The sequence below is a fragment of the Schistocerca gregaria genome, unplaced genomic scaffold (genome assembly GCF_023897955.1).
Source record: "Schistocerca gregaria isolate iqSchGreg1 unplaced genomic scaffold, iqSchGreg1.2 ptg000992l, whole genome shotgun sequence".
Taxonomy (NCBI): Eukaryota; Metazoa; Arthropoda; class Insecta; order Orthoptera; family Acrididae; genus Schistocerca; species Schistocerca gregaria.
In genome coordinates this window covers 22008-35111 of record NW_026062342.1, presented here as the reverse complement: position 1 = coordinate 35111, position 13104 = coordinate 22008, and the positions used below count along the sequence as shown (strand labels likewise).

Genomic DNA, 13104 nt, shown 5'->3' with positions numbered 1-13104 from the left:
ACACTAGATCGCGTGTTAAATTAAGTTTGAGCAAGAATGCGCGAAGGAAGAGTGCTAGAAACACCTTGAAAGTAACGAAACACTGCGAATCGACAGATGTGCTCTTCAAGTGCGTCAGAGCCTACTGTTTTGTAGGAGCGTTTTAATTCCAAAAACTAACTAAATAAATAAATAAACAAACAAAAAACTAAAAAATCAACTGTTCTCGCCCGATCACCGACGATAAGCAACAACGTTAGTATTCGGGTCCATGACCGCCTGGGAACTCTGGCTGTCTTCATTTTTTGCTTCTTTTCGCTACCCCTGCCAGCCCTCTCTTCCAAAGTGTCTCTAGAAATACCAAGAGTATGAAGCGACAGGAACGTTCTGAAAAACGCCAGTTCTTATAGTTTTGTAGCAGTGTTCAACTGCAAATTTGTGAACAAAAATTTATCTTTCGCCGATGGAAGAGATGGATGCTTTGTCGAATCGCCTGTCTTGTGTCCGTGTTTTCGCACCTTTCCACGGCCCGGCACGGCACGGCCGCTGCTCTAGTAGCACCGAACGGCCGCACACGGCGCCTCGGACACGCCGGCGCCAGTCTCGCAGATGTTTCTCGTGCTTGTGCTGTCATATGGACCACGACCCGAGCGGCAGCGAGCGGCAGTCGAGCAAAGTCGGGACAAGTCGGGACGGAAGGGGGAGGGGACAGGCGAGAATGCACCGCGCTAATTACGCAAATATCTGGAATCGCGGCGTGTGTCGGGCAGGTGAGAAAGCTTCCGTCGGTCCAGCAGGACACTGCCACACCCCGCGCAGTCCTCCCGCCGCCCGGCCGCGCGCAAGCCCTGCGCCGGATAACAAGAACAAGGTGCGTCTGCCGCGAGTGTCGGAGGCCGCACGCACCAAACGAATGACAGGCGGTGCAACGAGCAGCTGTGTTGTGCGTCCGACCCACGTGGCGGCGCGCCGCACTGCGCGTCGCTCTCGAGGTGGAAGGACGTGCTTTGCGTCAAATGTGCCACCGAAAAACGGCGATTGCGTGTGTTGGGAGGAGAGGCGAAGCCTTCTTCTGCTGTGCGGCTACAGTATAAGGACGCCAACGGCCATACCATGTTGAATACACCGGTTCTCGTCCGATCACCGAAGTTAAGCAACATCGGGCCCGGTTAGTACTTGGATGGGTGACCGCCTGGGAACACCGGGTGCTGTTGGCTCCCTCTCATTTTTTCCTTTTTACGTCGCTACACCGGTCAGCCCTCTTTTCATACTAACTCTCAGGTGTGACAAAGATGCTTCCTCAAGCATTTTAAACGACTGTATTAAACGTAACATATGAAACTACAGTAATAAATTAAGTTTGAGCAAGAATGCGCGAAGGAAGAGTGCTAGAACACCTTGAAAGTAACGAAACACTGCGAATCGACAGATGTGCTCTTCAAGTGCGTCAGAGCCTACTGTTTTGTAGGAGCGTTTAATTCCAAAAAACTAACTAAATAAATAAACAAAAAACTAAAAAATCAACTGTTCTCGCCCGATCACCGACGATAAGCAACAACGTTAGTATTCGGGTCCATGACCGCCTGGGAACTCTGGCTGTCTTCATTTTTTGCTTCTTTTCGCTACCCCTGGCAGCCCTCTTTTCCAAAGTGTCTCTAGAAATACCAAGAGTATGAAGCGACAGGAACGTTCTGAAATACGCCAGTTCTTATAGTTTTGTAGCAGTGTTCAACTGCAAATTTGTGAACAAAAATTTATCTTTCGCCGATGGAAGAGATGGATGCTTTGTCGAATCGCCTGTCTTGTGTCCGTGTTTTCGCACCTTTCCACGGCCCGGCACGGCACGGCACGGCCGCTGCTCTAGTAGTACCGAACGGCCCGCACACGGCGCCTCGGACACGCCGGTCAGGCCGGCGCCAGTCTCGCAGATGTTTCTCGTGCTTGTGCTGTCATATGGACCACGACCCGAGCGGCAGCGAGCGGCAGTCGAGCAAAGTCGGGACAAGTCGGGACGGAAGGGGGAGGGGACAGGCGAGAATGCACCGCGCTAATTACGCAAATATCTGGAATCGCGGCGTGTGTCGGGCAGGTGAGAAAGCTTCCGTCGGTCCAGCAGGACACTGCCACACCCCGCGCAGTCCTCCCGCCGCCCGGCCGCGCGCAAGCCCTGCGCCGGATAACAAGAACAAGGTGCGTCTGCCGCGAGTGTCGGAGGCCGCACGCACCAAACGAATGACAGGCGGTGCAACGAGCAGCTGTGTTGTGCGTCCGACCCACGTGGCGGCGCGCCGCACTGCGCGTCGCTCTCGAGGTGGAAGGACGTGCTTTGCGTCAAATGTGCCACCGAAAAACGGCGATTGCGTGTGTTGGGAGAGAGGCGAAGCCTTCTTCTGCTGTGCGGCTACAGTATAAGGACGCCAACGGCCATACCATGTTGAATACACCGGTTCTCGTCCGATCACCGAAGTTAAGCAACATCGGGCCCGGTTAGTACTTGGATGGGTGACCGCCTGGGAACACCGGGTGCTGTTGGCTCCCTCTCATTTTTTCCTTTTTACGTCGCTACACCGGTCAGCCCTCTTTTCATACTAACTCTCAGGTGTGACAAAGATGCTTCCTCAAGCATTTTAAACGACTGTATTAAACGTAACATATGAAACTACAGTAATAAATTAAGTTTGAGCAAGAATGCGCGAAGGAAGAGTGCTAGAACACCTTGAAAGTAACGAAACACTGCGAATCGACAGATGTGCTCTTCAAGTGCGTCAGAGCCTACTGTTTTGTAGGAGCGTTTAATTCCAAAAAACTAACTAAATAAATAAACAAAAAACTAAAAAATCAACTGTTCTCGCCCGATCACCGACGATAAGCAACAACGTTAGTATTCGGGTCCATGACCGCCTGGGAACTCTGGCTGTCTTCATTTTTTGCTTCTTTTCGCTACCCCTGGCAGCCCTCTTTTCCAAAGTGTCTCTAGAAATACCAAGAGTATGAAGCGACAGGAACGTTCTGAAATACGCCAGTTCTTATAGTTTTGTAGCAGTGTTCAACTGCAAATTTGTGAACAAAAATTTATCTTTCGCCGATGGAAGAGATGGATGCTTTGTCGAATCGCCTGTCTTGTGTCCGTGTTTTCGCACCTTTCCACGGCCCGGCACGGCACGGCACGGCCGCTGCTCTAGTAGTACCGAACGGCCGCACACGGCGCCTCGGACACGCCGGTCAGGCCGGCGCCAGTCTCGCAGATGTTTCTCGTGCTTGTGCTGTCATATGGACCACGACCCGAGCGGCAGCGAGCGGCAGTCGAGCAAAGTCGGGACAAGTCGGGACGGAAGGGGGAGGGGACAGGCGAGAATGCACCGCGCTAATTACGCAAATATCTGGAATCGCGGCGTGTGTCGGGCAGGGTGAGAAAGCTTCCGTCGGTCCAGCAGGACACTGCCACACCCCGCGCAGTCCCCCCGCCGCCCGGCCGCGCGCAAGCCCTGCGCCGGATAACAAGAACAAGGTGCGTCTGCCGCGAGTGTCGGAGGCCGCACGCACCAAACGAATGACAGGCGGTGCAACGAGCAGCTGTGTTGTGCGTCCGACCCACGTGGCGGCGCGCCGCACTGCGCGTCGCTCTCGAGGTGGAAGGACGTGCTTTGCGTCAAATGTGCCACCGAAAAACGGCGATTGCGTGTGTTGGGAGGAGAGGCGAAGCCTTCTTCTGCTGTGCGGCTACAGTATAAGGACGCCAACGGCCATACCATGTTGAATACACCGGTTCTCGTCCGATCACCGAAGTTAAGCAACATCGGGCCCGGTTAGTACTTGGATGGGTGACCGCCTGGGAACACCGGGTGCTGTTGGCTCCCTCTCATTTTTTCCTTTTTACGTCGCTACACCGGTCAGCCCTCTTTTCATACTAACTCTCAGGTGTGACAAAGATGCTTCCTCAAGCATTTTAAACGACTGTATTAAACGTAACATATGAAACTACAGTAATAAATTAAGTTTGAGCAAGAATGCGCGAAGGAAGAGTGCTAGAACACCTTGAAAGTAACGAAACACTGCGAATCGACAGATGTGCTCTTCAAGTGCGTCAGAGCCTACTGTTTTGTAGGAGCGTTTAATTCCAAAAACTAACTAAATAAATAAACAAAAAACTAAAAAATCAACTGTTCTCGCCCGATCACCGACGATAAGCAACAACGTTAGTATTCGGGTCCATGACCGCCTGGGAACTCTGGCTGTCTTCATTTTTTGCTTCTTTTCGCTACCCCTGGCAGCCCTCTTTTCCAAAGTGTCTCTAGAAATACCAAGAGTATGAAGCGACAGGAACGTTCTGAAATACGCCAGTTCTTATAGTTTTGTAGCAGTGTTCAACTGCAAATTTGTGAACAAAAATTTATCTTTCGCCGATGGAAGAGATGGATGCTTTGTCGAATCGCCTGTCTTGTGTCCGTGTTTTCGCACCTTTCCACGGCCCGGCACGGCACGGCACGGCCGCTGCTCTAGTAGTACCGAACGGCCGCACACGGCGCCTCGGACACGCCGGTCAGGCCGGCGCCAGTCTCGCAGATGTTTCTCGTGCTTGTGCTGTCATATGGACCACGACCCGAGCGGCAGCGAGCGGCAGTCGAGCAAAGTCGGGACAAGTCGGGACGGAAGGGGGGAGGGGACAGGCGAGAATGCACCGCGCTAATTACGCAAATATCTGGAATCGCGGCGTGTGTCGGGCAGGTGAGAAAGCTTCCGTCGGTCCAGCAGGACACTGCCACACCCCGCGCAGTCCCCCCGCCGCCCGGCCGCGCGCAAGCCCTGCGCCGGATAACAAGAACAAGGTGCGTCTTGCCGCGAGTGTCGGAGGCCGCACGCACCAAACGAATGACAGGCGGTGCAACGAGCAGCTGTGTTGTGCGTCCGACCCACGTGGCGGCGCGCCGCACTGCGCGTCGCTCTCGAGGTGGAAGGACGTGCTTTGCGTCAAATGTGCCACCGAAAAACGGCGATTGCGTGTGTTGGGAGGAGAGGCGAAGCCTTCTTCTGCTGTGCGGCTACAGTATAAGGACGCCAACGGCCATACCATGTTGAATACACCGGTTCTCGTCCGATCACCGAAGTTAAGCAACATCGGGCCCGGTTAGTACTTGGATGGGTGACCGCCTGGGAACACCGGGTGCTGTTGGCTCCCTCTCATTTTTTCCTTTTTACGTCGCTACACCGGTCAGCCCTCTTTTCATACTAACTCTCAGGTGTGACAAAGATGCTTCCTCAAGCATTTTAAACGACTGTATTAAACGTAACATATGAAACTACAGTAATAAATTAAGTTTTGAGCAAGAATGCGCGAAGGAAGAGTGCTAGAACACCTTGAAAGTAACGAAACACTGCGAATCGACAGATGTGCTCTTCAAGTGCGTCAGAGCCTACTGTTTTGTAGGAGCGTTTAATTCCAAAAACTAACTAAATAAATAAACAAAAAACTAAAAAATCAACTGTTCTCGCCCGATCACCGACGATAAGCAACAACGTTAGTATTCGGGTCCATGACCGCCTGGGAACTCTGGCTGTCTTCATTTTTTGCTTCTTTTCGCTACCCCTGGCAGCCCTCTTTTCCAAAGTGTCTCTAGAAATACCAAGAGTATGAAGCGACAGGAACGTTCTGAAATACGCCAGTTCTTATAGTTTTGTAGCAGTGTTCAACTGCAAATTTGTGAACAAAAATTTATCTTTCGCCGATGGAAGAGATGGATGCTTTGTCGAATCGCCTGTCTTGTGTCCGTGTTTTCGCACCTTTCCACGGCCCGGCACGGCACGGCACGGCCGCTGCTCTAGTAGTACCGAACGGCCGCACACGGCGCCTCGGACACGCCGGTCAGGCCGGCGCCAGTCTCGCAGATGTTTCTCGTGCTTGTGCTGTCATATGGACCACGACCCGAGCGGCAGCGAGCGGCAGTCGAGCAAAGTCGGGACAAGTCGGGACGGAAGGGGGAGGGGACAGGCGAGAATGCACCGCGCTAATTACGCAAATATCTGGAATCGCGGCGTGTGTCGGGCAGGTGAGAAAGCTTCCGTCGGTCCAGCAGGACACTGCCACACCCCGCGCAGTCCTCCCGCCGCCCGGCCGCGCGCAAGCCCTGCGCCGGATAACAAGAACAAGGTGCGTCTGCCGCGAGTGTCGGAGGCCGCACGCACCAAACGAATGACAGGCGGTGCAACGAGCAGCTGTGTTGTGCGTCCGACCCACGTGGCGGCGCGCCGCACTGCGCGTCGCTCTCGAGGTGGAAGGACGTGCTTTGCGTCAAATGTGCCACCGAAAAACGGCGATTGCGTGTGTTGGGAGGAGAGGCGAAGCCTTCTTCTGCTGTGCGGCTACAGTATAAGGACGCCAACGGCCATACCATGTTGAATACACCGGTTCTCGTCCGATCACCGAAGTTAAGCAACATCGGGCCCGGTTAGTACTTGGATGGGTGACCGCCTGGGAACACCGGGTGCTGTTGGCTCCCTCTCATTTTTTCCTTTTTACGTCGCTACACCGGTCAGCCCTCTTTTCATACTAACTCTCAGGTGTGACAAAGATGCTTCCTCAAGCATTTTAAACGACTGTATTAAACGTAACATATGAAACTACAGTAATAAATTAAGTTTGAGCAAGAATGCGCGAAGGAAGAGTGCTAGAACACCTTGAAAGTAACGAAACACTGCGAATCGACAGATGTGCTCTTCAAGTGCGTCAGAGCCTACTGTTTTGTAGGAGCGTTTAATTCCAAAAACTAACTAAATAAATAAACAAAAAACTAAAAAATCAACTGTTCTCGCCCGATCACCGACGATAAGCAACAACGTTAGTATTCGGGTCCATGACCGCCTGGGAACTCTGGCTGTCTTCATTTTTTGCTTCTTTTCGCTACCCCTGGCAGCCCTCTTTTCCAAAGTGTCTCTAGAAATACCAAGAGTATGAAGCGACAGGAACGTTCTGAAATACGCCAGTTCTTATAGTTTTGTAGCAGTGTTCAACTGCAAATTTGTGAACAAAAATTTATCTTTCGCCGATGGAAGAGATGGATGCTTTGTCGAATCGCCTGTCTTGTGTCCGTGTTTTCGCACCTTTCCACGGCCCGGCACGGCACGGCACGGCCGCTGCTCTAGTAGTACCGAACGGCCGCACACGGCGCCTCGGACACGCCGGTCAGGCCGGCGCCAGTCTCGCAGATGTTTCTCGTGCTTGTGCTGTCATATGGACCACGACCCGAGCGGCAGCGAGCGGCAGTCGAGCAAAGTCGGGACAAGTCGGGACGGAAGGGGGAGGGGACAGGCGAGAATGCACCGCGCTAATTACGCAAATATCTGGAATCGCGGCGTGTGTCGGGCAGGTGAGAAAGCTTCCGTCGGTCCAGCAGGACACTGCCACACCCCGCGCAGTCCTCCCGCCGCCCGGCCGCGCGCAAGCCCTGCGCCGGATAACAAGAACAAGGTGCGTCTGCCGCGAGTGTCGGAGGCCGCACGCACCAAACGAATGACAGGCGGTGCAACGAGCAGCTGTGTTGTGCGTCCGACCCACGTGGCGGCGCGCCGCACTGCGCGTCGCTCTCGAGGTGGAAGGACGTGCTTTGCGTCAAATGTGCCACCGAAAAACGGCGATTGCGTGTGTTGGGAGGAGAGGCGAAGCCTTCTTCTGCTGTGCGGCTACAGTATAAGGACGCCAACGGCCATACCATGTTGAATACACCGGTTCTCGTCCGATCACCGAAGTTAAGCAACATCGGGCCCGGTTAGTACTTGGATGGGTGACCGCCTGGGAACACCGGGTGCTGTTGGCTCCCTCTCATTTTTTCCTTTTTACGTCGCTACACCGGTCAGCCCTCTTTTCATACTAACTCTCAGGTGTGACAAAGATGCTTCCTCAAGCATTTTAAACGACTGTATTAAACGTAACATATGAAACTACAGTAATAAATTAAGTTTGAGCAAGAATGCGCGAAGGAAGAGTGCTAGAACACCTTGAAAGTAACGAAACACTGCGAATCGACAGATGTGCTCTTCAAGTGCGTCAGAGCCTACTGTTTTGTAGGAGCGTTTAATTCCAAAAACTAACTAAATAAATAAATAAACAAACAAAAAACTAAAAAATCAACTGTTCTCGCCCGATCACCGACGATAAGCAACAACGTTAGTATTCGGGTCCATGACCGCCTGGGAACTCTGGCTGTCTTCATTTTTTGCTTCTTTTCGCTACCCCTGCCAGCCCTCTCTTCCAAAGTGTCTCTAGAAATACCAAGAGTATGAAGCGACAGGAACGTTCTGAAAAACGCCAGTTCTTATAGTTTTGTAGCAGTGTTCAACTGCAAATTTGTGAACAAAAATTTATCTTTCGCCGATGGAAGAGATGGATGCTTTGTCGAATCGCCTGTCTTGTGTCCGTGTTTTCGCACCTTTCCACGGCCCGGCACGGCACGGCCGCTGCTCTAGTAGCACCGAACGGCCGCACACGGCGCCTCGGACACGCCGGCGCCAGTCTCGCAGATGTTTCTCGTGCTTGTGCTGTCATATGGACCACGACCCGAGCGGCAGCGAGCGGCAGTCGAGCAAAGTCGGGACAAGTCGGGACGGAAGGGGGAGGGGACAGGCGAGAATGCACCGCGCTAATTACGCAAATATCTGGAATCGCGGCGTGTGTCGGGCAGGTGAGAAAGCTTCCGTCGGTCCAGCAGGACACTGCCACACCCCGCGCAGTCCTCCCGCCGCCCGGCCGCGCGCAAGCCCTGCGCCGGATAACAAGAACAAGGTGCGTCTGCCGCGAGTGTCGGAGGCCGCACGCACCAAACGAATGACAGGCGGTGCAACGAGCAGCTGTGTTGTGCGTCCGACCCACGTGGCGGCGCGCCGCACTGCGCGTCGCTCTCGAGGTGGAAGGACGTGCTTTGCGTCAAATGTGCCACCGAAAAACGGCGATTGCGTGTGTTGGGAGGAGAGGCGAAGCCTTCTTCTGCTGTGCGGCTACAGTATAAGGACGCCAACGGCCATACCATGTTGAATACACCGGTTCTCGTCCGATCACCGAAGTTAAGCAACATCGGGCCCGGTTAGTACTTGGATGGGTGACCGCCTGGGAACACCGGGTGCTGTTGGCTCCCTCTCATTTTTTCCTTTTTACGTCGCTACACCGGTCAGCCCTCTTTTCATACTAACTCTCAGGTGTGACAAAGATGCTTCCTCAAGCATTTTAAACGACTGTATTAAACGTAACATATGAAACTACAGTAATAAATTAAGTTTGAGCAAGAATGCGCGAAGGAAGAGTGCTAGAACACCTTGAAAGTAACGAAACACTGCGAATCGACAGATGTGCTCTTCAAGTGCGTCAGAGCCTACTGTTTTGTAGGAGCGTTTAATTCCAAAAACTAACTAAATAAATAAATAAACAAACAAAAAACTAAAAAATCAACTGTTCTCGCCCGATCACCGACGATAAGCAACAACGTTAGTATTCGGGTCCATGACCGCCTGGGAACTCTGGCTGTCTTCATTTTTTGCTTCTTTTCGCTACCCCTGCCAGCCCTCTCTTCCAAAGTGTCTCTAGAAATACCAAGAGTATGAAGCGACAGGAACGTTCTGAAAAACGCCAGTTCTTATAGTTTTGTAGCAGTGTTCAACTGCAAATTTGTGAACAAAAATTTATCTTTCGCCGATGGAAGAGATGGATGCTTTGTCGAATCGCCTGTCTTGTGTCCGTGTTTTCGCACCTTTCCACGGCCCGGCACGGCACGGCCGCTGCTCTAGTAGCACCGAACGGCCGCACACGGCGCCTCGGACACGCCGGCGCCAGTCTCGCAGATGTTTCTCGTGCTTGTGCTGTCATATGGACCACGACCCGAGCGGCAGCGAGCGGCAGTCGAGCAAAGTCGGGACAAGTCGGGACGGAAGGGGGAGGGGACAGGCGAGAATGCACCGCGCTAATTACGCAAATATCTGGAATCGCGGCGTGTGTCGGGCAGGTGAGAAAGCTTCCGTCGGTCCAGCAGGACACTGCCACACCCCGCGCAGTCCTCCCGCCGCCCGGCCGCGCGCAAGCCCTGCGCCGGATAACAAGAACAAGGTGCGTCTGCCGCGAGTGTCGGAGGCCGCACGCACCAAACGAATGACAGGCGGTGCAACGAGCAGCTGTGTTGTGCGTCCGACCCACGTGGCGGCGCGCCGCACTGCGCGTCGCTCTCGAGGTGGAAGGACGTGCTTTGCGTCAAATGTGCCACCGAAAAACGGCGATTGCGTGTGTTGGGAGGAGAGGCGAAGCCTTCTTCTGCTGTGCGGCTACAGTATAAGGACGCCAACGGCCATACCATGTTGAATACACCGGTTCTCGTCCGATCACCGAAGTTAAGCAACATCGGGCCCGGTTAGTACTTGGATGGGTGACCGCCTGGGAACACCGGGTGCTGTTGGCTCCCTCTCATTTTTTCCTTTTTACGTCGCTACACCGGTCAGCCCTCTTTTCATACTAACTCTCAGGTGTGACAAAGATGCTTCCTCAAGCATTTTAAACGACTGTATTAAACGTAACATATGAAACTACAGTAATAAATTAAGTTTGAGCAAGAATGCGCGAAGGAAGAGTGCTAGAACACCTTGAAAGTAACGAAACACTGCGAATCGACAGATGTGCTCTTCAAGTGCGTCAGAGCCTACTGTTTTGTAGGAGCGTTTAATTCCAAAAACTAACTAAATAAATAAATAAACAAACAAAAAACTAAAAAATCAACTGTTCTCGCCCGATCACCGACGATAAGCAACAACGTTAGTATTCGGGTCCATGACCGCCTGGGAACTCTGGCTGTCTTCATTTTTTGCTTCTTTTCGCTACCCCTGCCAGCCCTCTCTTCCAAAGTGTCTCTAGAAATACCAAGAGTATGAAGCGACAGGAACGTTCTGAAAAACGCCAGTTCTTATAGTTTTGTAGCAGTGTTCAACTGCAAATTTGTGAACAAAAATTTATCTTTCGCCGATGGAAGAGATGGATGCTTTGTCGAATCGCCTGTCTTGTGTCCGTGTTTTCGCACCTTTCCACGGCCCGGCACGGCACGGCCGCTGCTCTAGTAGCACCGAACGGCCGCACACGGCGCCTCGGACACGCCGGCGCCAGTCTCGCAGATGTTTCTCGTGCTTGTGCTGTCATATGGACCACGACCCGAGCGGCAGCGAGCGGCAGTCGAGCAAAGTCGGGACAAGTCGGGACGGAAGGGGGAGGGGACAGGCGAGAATGCACCGCGCTAATTACGCAAATATCTGGAATCGCGGCGTGTGTCGGGCAGGTGAGAAAGCTTCCGTCGGTCCAGCAGGACACTGCCACACCCCGCGCAGTCCTCCCGCCGCCCGGCCGCGCGCAAGCCCTGCGCCGGATAACAAGAACAAGGTGCGTCTGCCGCGAGTGTCGGAGGCCGCACGCACCAAACGAATGACAGGCGGTGCAACGAGCAGCTGTGTTGTGCGTCCGACCCACGTGGCGGCGCGCCGCACTGCGCGTCGCTCTCGAGGTGGAAGGACGTGCTTTGCGTCAAATGTGCCACCGAAAAACGGCGATTGCGTGTGTTGGGAGGAGAGGCGAAGCCTTCTTCTGCTGTGCGGCTACAGTATAAGGACGCCAACGGCCATACCATGTTGAATACACCGGTTCTCGTCCGATCACCGAAGTTAAGCAACATCGGGCCCGGTTAGTACTTGGATGGGTGACCGCCTGGGAACACCGGGTGCTGTTGGCTCCCTCTCATTTTTTCCTTTTTACGTCGCTACACCGGTCAGCCCTCTTTTCATACTAACTCTCAGGTGTGACAAAGATGCTTCCTCAAGCATTTTAAACGACTGTATTAAACGTAACATATGAAACTACAGTAATAAATTAAGTTTGAGCAAGAATGCGCGAAGGAAGAGTGCTAGAACACCTTGAAAGTAACGAAACACTGCGAATCGACAGATGTGCTCTTCAAGTGCGTCAGAGCCTACTGTTTTGTAGGAGCGTTTAATTCCAAAAACTAACTAAATAAATAAATAAACAAACAAAAAACTAAAAAATCAACTGTTCTCGCCCGATCACCGACGATAAGCAACAACGTTAGTATTCGGGTCCATGACCGCCTGGGAACTCTGGCTGTCTTCATTTTTTGCTTCTTTTCGCTACCCCTGCCAGCCCTCTCTTCCAAAGTGTCTCTAGAAATACCAAGAGTATGAAGCGACAGGAACGTTCTGAAAAACGCCAGTTCTTATAGTTTTGTAGCAGTGTTCAACTGCAAATTTGTGAACAAAAATTTATCTTTCGCCGATGGAAGAGATGGATGCTTTGTCGAATCGCCTGTCTTGTGTCCGTGTTTTCGCACCTTTCCACGGCCCGGCACGGCACGGCCGCTGCTCTAGTAGCACCGAACGGCCGCACACGGCGCCTCGGACACGCCGGCGCCAGTCTCGCAGATGTTTCTCGTGCTTGTGCTGTCATATGGACCACGACCCGAGCGGCAGCGAGCGGCAGTCGAGCAAAGTCGGGACAAGTCGGGACGGAAGGGGGAGGGGACAGGCGAGAATGCACCGCGCTAATTACGCAAATATCTGGAATCGCGGCGTGTGTCGGGCAGGTGAGAAAGCTTCCGTCGGTCCAGCAGGACACTGCCACACCCCGCGCAGTCCTCCCGCCGCCCGGCCGCGCGCAAGCCCTGCGCCGGATAACAAGAACAAGGTGCGTCTGCCGCGAGTGTCGGAGGCCGCACGCACCAAACGAATGACAGGCGGTGCAACGAGCAGCTGTGTTGTGCGTCCGACCCACGTGGCGGCGCGCCGCACTGCGCGTCGCTCTCGAGGTGGAAGGACGTGCTTTGCGTCAAATGTGCCACCGAAAAACGGCGATTGCGTGTGTTGGGAGGAGAGGCGAAGCCTTCTTCTGCTGTGCGGCTACAGTATAAGGACGCCAACGGCCATACCATGTTGAATACACCGGTTCTCGTCCGATCACCGAAGTTAAGCAACATCGGGCCCGGTTAGTACTTGGATGGGTGACCGCCTGGGAACACCGGGTGCTGTTGGCTCCCTCTCATTTTTTCCTTTTTACGTCGCTACACCGGTCAGCCCTCTTTTCATACTAACTCTCAGGTGTGACAA

General features: G+C 53.3%; 10 non-coding genes across 10 annotated transcripts; all 10 read left to right on the top strand.

Annotated features, from left to right (window-relative positions):
- Positions 1 to 1077: 1077 nt before the first annotated feature.
- Positions 1078 to 1196, top strand: LOC126326471 (5S ribosomal RNA). Its single transcript, XR_007560716.1, has one exon. It is a non-coding gene; the product is annotated as a 5S ribosomal RNA (ribosomal RNA).
- A 1199-nt stretch (positions 1197 to 2395) lies between these two features.
- LOC126326469 (5S ribosomal RNA) lies at positions 2396 to 2514 on the top strand. The gene has a single exon (XR_007560714.1). It is a non-coding gene; the product is annotated as a 5S ribosomal RNA (ribosomal RNA).
- Positions 2515 to 3714: 1200 nt separating this feature from the next.
- Positions 3715 to 3833, top strand: LOC126326468 (5S ribosomal RNA). The gene has a single exon (XR_007560713.1). It is a non-coding gene; the product is annotated as a 5S ribosomal RNA (ribosomal RNA).
- Positions 3834 to 5033: 1200 nt separating this feature from the next.
- On the top strand, positions 5034 to 5152 carry LOC126326467 (5S ribosomal RNA). The gene has a single exon (XR_007560712.1). It is a non-coding gene; the product is annotated as a 5S ribosomal RNA (ribosomal RNA).
- Positions 5153 to 6351: 1199 nt separating this feature from the next.
- On the top strand, positions 6352 to 6470 carry LOC126326466 (5S ribosomal RNA). Its single transcript, XR_007560711.1, has one exon. It is a non-coding gene; the product is annotated as a 5S ribosomal RNA (ribosomal RNA).
- A 1198-nt stretch (positions 6471 to 7668) lies between these two features.
- LOC126326465 (5S ribosomal RNA) lies at positions 7669 to 7787 on the top strand. Its single transcript, XR_007560710.1, has one exon. It is a non-coding gene; the product is annotated as a 5S ribosomal RNA (ribosomal RNA).
- Positions 7788 to 8979: 1192 nt separating this feature from the next.
- LOC126326464 (5S ribosomal RNA) lies at positions 8980 to 9098 on the top strand. The gene has a single exon (XR_007560709.1). It is a non-coding gene; the product is annotated as a 5S ribosomal RNA (ribosomal RNA).
- A 1192-nt stretch (positions 9099 to 10290) lies between these two features.
- Positions 10291 to 10409, top strand: LOC126326463 (5S ribosomal RNA). The gene has a single exon (XR_007560708.1). It is a non-coding gene; the product is annotated as a 5S ribosomal RNA (ribosomal RNA).
- A 1192-nt stretch (positions 10410 to 11601) lies between these two features.
- On the top strand, positions 11602 to 11720 carry LOC126326462 (5S ribosomal RNA). The gene has a single exon (XR_007560707.1). It is a non-coding gene; the product is annotated as a 5S ribosomal RNA (ribosomal RNA).
- A 1192-nt stretch (positions 11721 to 12912) lies between these two features.
- On the top strand, positions 12913 to 13031 carry LOC126326461 (5S ribosomal RNA). The gene has a single exon (XR_007560706.1). It is a non-coding gene; the product is annotated as a 5S ribosomal RNA (ribosomal RNA).
- Positions 13032 to 13104: the final 73 nt, after the last annotated feature.